Source organism: Scardinius erythrophthalmus, assembly GCF_964197995.2.
Source record: "Scardinius erythrophthalmus genome assembly, chromosome: 1".
Classification (NCBI taxonomy): domain Eukaryota; kingdom Metazoa; phylum Chordata; class Actinopteri; order Cypriniformes; family Leuciscidae; genus Scardinius; species Scardinius erythrophthalmus.
The window spans coordinates 78,615,134-78,622,385 of record NC_138221.1 but is presented as its reverse complement, the minus strand read 5'-3'; positions in this window follow the sequence as shown (position 1 = coordinate 78,622,385).

The following is a 7,252-nucleotide window of genomic DNA, read 5'->3' as shown; positions in this document are numbered from 1 at the left end:
ATGACAATACATAACAACAGAGCGTAAACCAATGAGAAGGCGGGACAGTGATGACGACACATAACAACAGAGCCTAAACCAATAAGAACGCGGGACAGTGATGACGATCCATAACAACAGAGCGTAAACCAATGAGAACGCGGGACAGTGATGACAATTCATAACAACAGAGCCTAAACCAATGAGAACGCGGGACATTGATGACGATCCATAACAACAGAGCCTAAACCAATGAGAACGCGGGACATTGATGACAATCCATAACAACAGAGCATAAACCAATGAGAACGCGGGACAGTGATGACAATTCATAACAACAGAGCCTAAACCAATGAGAACGCGGGACAGTGATGACGATCCATAACAACAGAGAGTAAACCAATGAGAATGCGGGACAGTGATGACGATCCATAACAACAGAGCCTAAACCAATGAGAATGCGGGACAGTGATGACGATCCATAACAACTGAGCCTAAACCAATGAGAACGCGGGACAGTGATGACGATCCATAACAACAGAGCCTAAACCAATGAGAACGCAGGACAGTGATGACAATCCATAACAACAGACCGTAAACCAATGAGAATGCGGCACAGTGATGACAATTCATAACAACAGACCGTAAACCAATGAGAACCCAGGACAGTGATGACAATACATAACAACAGAGTGCAAACCAATGAGAACGCGGGACAGTGATGACAATTCATAACAACAGACCGTAAACCAATGAGAACCCAGGACAGTGATGACAATACATAACAATAGAGCGTAAACCAATGAGAATGCGGGACAGTGATGACGATACATAACAACAGAGCGTTAACCAATGAGAACGCAGGACAGTGATGACAATACATAACAACAGAGCGTAAACCAATGAGAATGCGGGACAGTGATGACGACACATAACAACAGAGCCTAAACCAATGAGAATGCGGGACAGTGATGACGATCCATAACAACAGAGTGTAAACCAATGAGAACGCGGGACAGTGATGACAATCCATAACAACAGAGAGTAAACCAATGAGAACGCGGGACAGTGATGACAATCCATAACAACAGAGAGTAAACCAATGAGAACGCGGGACAGTGATGACGATCCATAACAACAGAGCCTAAACCAATGAGAATGCGGGACAGTGATGACAATCCATAACAACAGAGAGTAAACCAATGAGAATGCGGGACAGTGATGACAATCCATAACAACAGAGAGTAAACCAATGAGAACGCGGGACAGTGATGACAATACATAACAACAGAGCATAAACCAATGAGAATGCGGGACAGTGATGACAATACATAACAACAGATCGTAAACCAATGAGAATGCGGGACAGTGATGACAATCCATAACAACAGAGCGTAAACCAATGAGAATGCGGGACAGTGATGACAATCCATAACAACAGAGAGTAAACCAATGAGAACGCGGGACAGTGATGACAATAAATAACAACAGAGCATAAACCAATGAGAATGCGGGACAGTGATGACAATACATAACAACAGATCGTAAACCAATGAGAATGCGGGACAGTGATGACGATCCATAACAACAGAGTGCAAACCAATGAGAACGCGGGACAGTGATGACAATCCATAACAACAGAGCCTAAACCAATGAGAATGCGTGACAGTGATGACAATTCATAACAACAGACCGTAAACCAATGAGAACGCAGGACAGTGATGACAATACATAACAACAGAGTGCAAACCAATGAGAACGCGGGACAGTGAAGACAATCCATAACAACAGACCGTAAACCAATGAGAATGCGGCACAGTGATGACAATTCATAACAACAGACCGTAAACCAATGAGAACCCAGGACAGTGATGACAATACATAACAACAGAGTGCAAACCAATGAGAACGCGGGACAGTGATGACAATACATAACAATAGAGCGTAAACCAATGAGAATGCGGGACAGTGATGACGATACATAACAACAGAGCGTAAACCAATGAGAACGCGGGACAGTGATGACAATCCATAACAACAGACCGTAAACCAATGAGAATGCGGGACAGTGATGACAATTCATAACAACAGACCGTAAACCAATGAGAACGCAGGACAGTGATGACAATACATAACAACAGAGCGTAAACCAATGAGAAGGCGGGACAGTGATGACGACACATAACAACAGAGCCTAAACCAATAAGAATGCGGGACAGTGATGACGATCCATAACAACAGAGCGTAAACCAATGAGAATGCGGGACAGTGATGACGACCCATAACAACAGAGCCTAAACCAATGAGAATGCGGGACATTGATGACGACACATAACAACAGAGCGTAAACCAATGAGAACGCGGGACATTGATGACGACCCATAACAACAGAGCGTAAACCAATGAGAACGCGGGACAGTGATGACGATCCATAACAACAGAGCGTAAACCAATGAGAACGCGGGACAGTGATGACAATTCATAACAACAGAGCCTAAACCAATGAGAACGCGGGACATTGATGACGATCCATAACAACAGAGCCTAAACCAATGAGAACACGGGACATTGATGACAATCCATAACAACAGAGCATAAACCAATGAGAACGCGGGACAGTGATGACAATTCATAACAACAGAGCCTAAACCAATGAGAACGCGGGACAGTGATGACGATCCATAACAACAGAGAGTAAACCAATGAGAATGCGGGACAGTGATGACGATCCATAACAACAGAGCCTAAACCAATGAGAATGCGGGACAGTGATGACGATCCATAACAACTGAGCCTAAACCAATGAGAACGCGGGACAGTGATGACGATCCATAACAACAGAGCCTAAACCAATGAGAACGCGGGACAGTGATGACGATCCATAACAACAGAGAGTAAACCAATGAGAATGCGGGACAGTGATGAGGATCCATAACAACAGAGCCTAAACCAATGAGAACGCGGGACAGTGATGACAATACATAACAACAGAGCCTAAACCAATGAGAACGCGGGACATTGATGACGACACATAACAACAGAGCATAAACCAATGAGAACGCGGGACATTGATGACGATCCATAACAACAGAGCCTAAACCAATGAGAACGCGGGACATTGATGACGACACATAACAACAGAGCCTAAACCAATGAGAACGCGGGACAGTGATGACAATACATAACAACAGAGCCTAAACCAATGAGAATGCGGGACAGTGATGACGATACATAACAACAGAGCCTAAACCAATGAGAACGCGGGACAGTGATGACGATCCATAACAACAGAGCGTAAACCAATGAGAATGCGGGACAGTGATGACGATCCATAACAACAGAGCATAAACCAATGAGAACGCGGGACAGTGATGACAAAACATAACAACAGAGAGTAAACCAATGAGAACGCGGGACAGTGATGACAATACATAACAACAGAGCGTAAACCAATGAGAATGCGGGACAGTGATGACAATACATAACAACACAACCTAAACCAATGAGAATGCGGGACAGTGATGACAATCCATAACAACAGAGTGCAAACCAATGAGAACGCGGGACAGTGATGACAATCCATAACAACAGAGCCTAAACCAATGAGAATGCGTGACAGTGATGACAATTCATAACAACAGACCGTAAACCAATGAGAACGCAGGACAGTGATGACAATACATAACAACACAACCTAAACCAATGAGAATGCGGGACAGTGATGACAATCCATAACAACAGAGTGCAAACCAATGAGAACGCGGGACAGTGATGACAATCCATAACAACAGAGCCTAAACCAATGAGAATGCGTGACAGTGATGACAATACATAACAACAGAGCCTAAACCAATGAGAACGCAGGACAGTGATGACAATACATAACAACAGAGTGCAAACCAATGAGAACGCGGGACAGTGATGACAATCCATAACAACAGACCGTAAACCAATGAGAATGCGGGACAGTGATGACAATCCATAACAACAGACCGTAAACCAATGAGAATGCGGGACAGTGATGACAATTCATAACAACAGACCGTAAACCAATGAGAATGCGGGACAGTGATGACAATACATAACAACAGAGCGTAAACCACTGAGAAGGCGGGACAGTGATGACGACACATAACAACAGAGCCTAAACCAATGAGAATGCGGGACAGTGATGACGATCCATAACAACAGAGCGTAAACCAATGAGAATGCGGGACAGTGATGACGATCCATAACAACAGAGCGTAAACCAATGAGAACGCGGGACAGTGATGACGATCCATAACAACAGAGCGTAAACCAATGAGAACGCGGGACAGTGATGACAATCCATAACAACAGAGCGTAAACCAATGAGAAAGCGGGACAGTGATGACAATCCATAACAACACAACCTAAACCAATTAGAACGCGGGACAGTGATGACAATCCATAACAACAGAGCCTAAACCAATGAGAACGTGGGACAGTGATGATGATCCATAGCAACAGAGCGTAAACCAATGAGAACGCGGGACAGTGATGACAATCCATAACAACAGAGCCTAAACCAATGAGAACGCGGGACAGTGATGACAATCCATAACAACAGAGCCTAAACCAATGAGAACGCGGGACGGTGATGACAATACATAACAACAGAGCCTAAACCAATGAGAACGCGGGACAGTGATGACAATACATAACAACAGAACGTAAACCAATGAGAACGCGGGTCAGTGATGGAAATACATAACAACAGAGAGTAAACCAATGAGAATGCGGGACAGTGATGACAATCCATAACAACAGAGCCTAAACCAATGAGAACGCGGGACAGTGATGATGATCCATAACAACAGAGAGTAAACCAATGAGAACGCGGGACAGTGATGACAATCCATAAAAACAGAGCGTAAACCAATGAGAACGCGGGACAGTGATGATGATCCATAACAACAGAGCCTAAACCAATGAGAACGTGGGACAGTGATGATGATCCATAGCAACAGAGCGTAAACCAATGAGAACGCGGGACAGTGATGACAATCCATAACAACAGAGCCTAAACCAATGAGAACGCGAAACAGTGATGACAATACATAACAACAGAGAGTAAACCAATGAGAATGCGGGACAGTGATGACAATCCATAACAACAGAGCCTAAACCAATGAGAACGCGGGACAGTGATGACAATACATAACAACAGAACGTAAACCAATGAGAACGCGGGTCAGTGATGACAATACATAACAACAGAGAGTAAACCAATGAGAATGCGGGACAGTGATGACAATCCATAACAACAGAGCCTAAACCAATGAGAACGCGGGACAGTGATGATGATCCATAACAACAGAGAGTAAACCAATGAGAACGCGGGACAGTGATGACAATCCATAACAACAGAGCGTAAACCAATGAGAACGCGGGACAGTGATGATGATCCATAACAACAGAGCCTAAACCAATGAGAACGTGGGACAGTGATGATGATCCATAACAACAGAGCCTAAACCAATGAGAACGCGGGACAGTGATGACAATACATAACAACAGAGCCTAAACCAATGAGAACGCGGGACAGTGATGACAATACATAACAACAGAACGTAAACCAATGAGAACGCGGGTCAGTGATGACAATACATAACAACAGAGAGTAAACCAATGAGAATGCGGGACAGTGATGACAATCCATAACAACAGAGCCTAAACCAATGAGAACGCGGGACAGTGATGATGATCCATAACAACAGAGCCTAAACCAATGAGAACGCGGGACAGTGATGACAATACATAACAACAGAGCCTAAACCAATGAGAATGCGGGACAGTGATGATGATCCATAGCAACAGAGCGTAAACTAATGAGAACGCGGGACTGTGATGACAATACATAACAACAGAGCATAAACCAATGAGAACGCGGGACAGTGATGACAATACATAACAACAGAGCATAAACCAATGAGAACGCGGGACAGTGATGACAATACATAACAACAGAGAGTAAACCAATGAGAACGCGGGACAGTGATGATGATCCATAACAACAGAGCGTAAACCAATGAGAATGCGGGACAGTGATGACAATCCATAACAACAGAGCCTAAACTAATGAGAACGCGGGACAGTGATGACGATCCATAACAACAGAGAGTAAACCAATGAGAACGCGGGACAGTGATGACGATCCATAACAACAGAGCGTAAACCAATGAGAATGCGGGACATTGATGACAATACATAACAACAGAGAGTAAACCAATGAGAACGCGGGACAGTGATGATGATCCATAACAACAGAGCGTAAACCAATGAGAATGCGGGACAGTGATGACAATCCATAACAACAGAGCCTAAACTAATGAGAACGCGGGACAGTGATGACGATCCATAACAACAGAGAGTAAACCAATGAGAACGCGGGACAGTGATGACGATCCATAACAACAGAGCGTAAACCAATGAGAATGCGGGACATTGATGACAATCCATAACAACAGAGCCTAAACCAATGAGAATGCGGGACAGGGATGACAATCCATAACAACAGAGCCTAAACCAATGAGAACGCGGGACAGTGATGATGATCCATAGAAACAGAGCGTAAACCAATGAGAACGCGGGACAGTGATGACAATCCGTAACAGCAGAGCCTAAACCAATGAGAATGCGGGACAGTGATGACAATCCATAACAACAGAGCCTAAACCAATGAGAACGCGGGACAGTGATGACAATCTTATAACTACTTGGCTTGTGGGTGGCGCTATCTAAATCTCGCCTAGGGCACCAGCAGAGCCTGGGCCGGCCACAGTGAATCAACATGAATATTTCACACCTGGGAAGACAGAGACTCCTGTCTTAAAGGGATAGTTCACCCAAAAATGAAAATTCTGTCATCATTTACTCACCCTTGTATTGCGTACCACAAGGCTCAGTACTAGGACCGCTGCTGTTCACTCTGTACATGCTACCCTTAGGAGATATCATTAGGAAACATGGAATTAGCTTTCACTGTTATGCCGATGATACTCAGCTCTATATTTCTTCACGCCCAGACGAAACTTACCAATTCACAAAATTAACGGAATGCATAGCTGATATAAAAAATTAGATGACTAGTAATTTCCTACTTCTAAATTCTGAAAAAACAGAGATTCTAATTATTGGACAAAAAACTTCAAGTCAAGTCAAGTCAAGTCAAATTTATTTATATAGCGCTTTTCACAACATAGATTGTATCAAAGCAGCTTCACAGTATTAAATTAATCAGTGTTTGTTT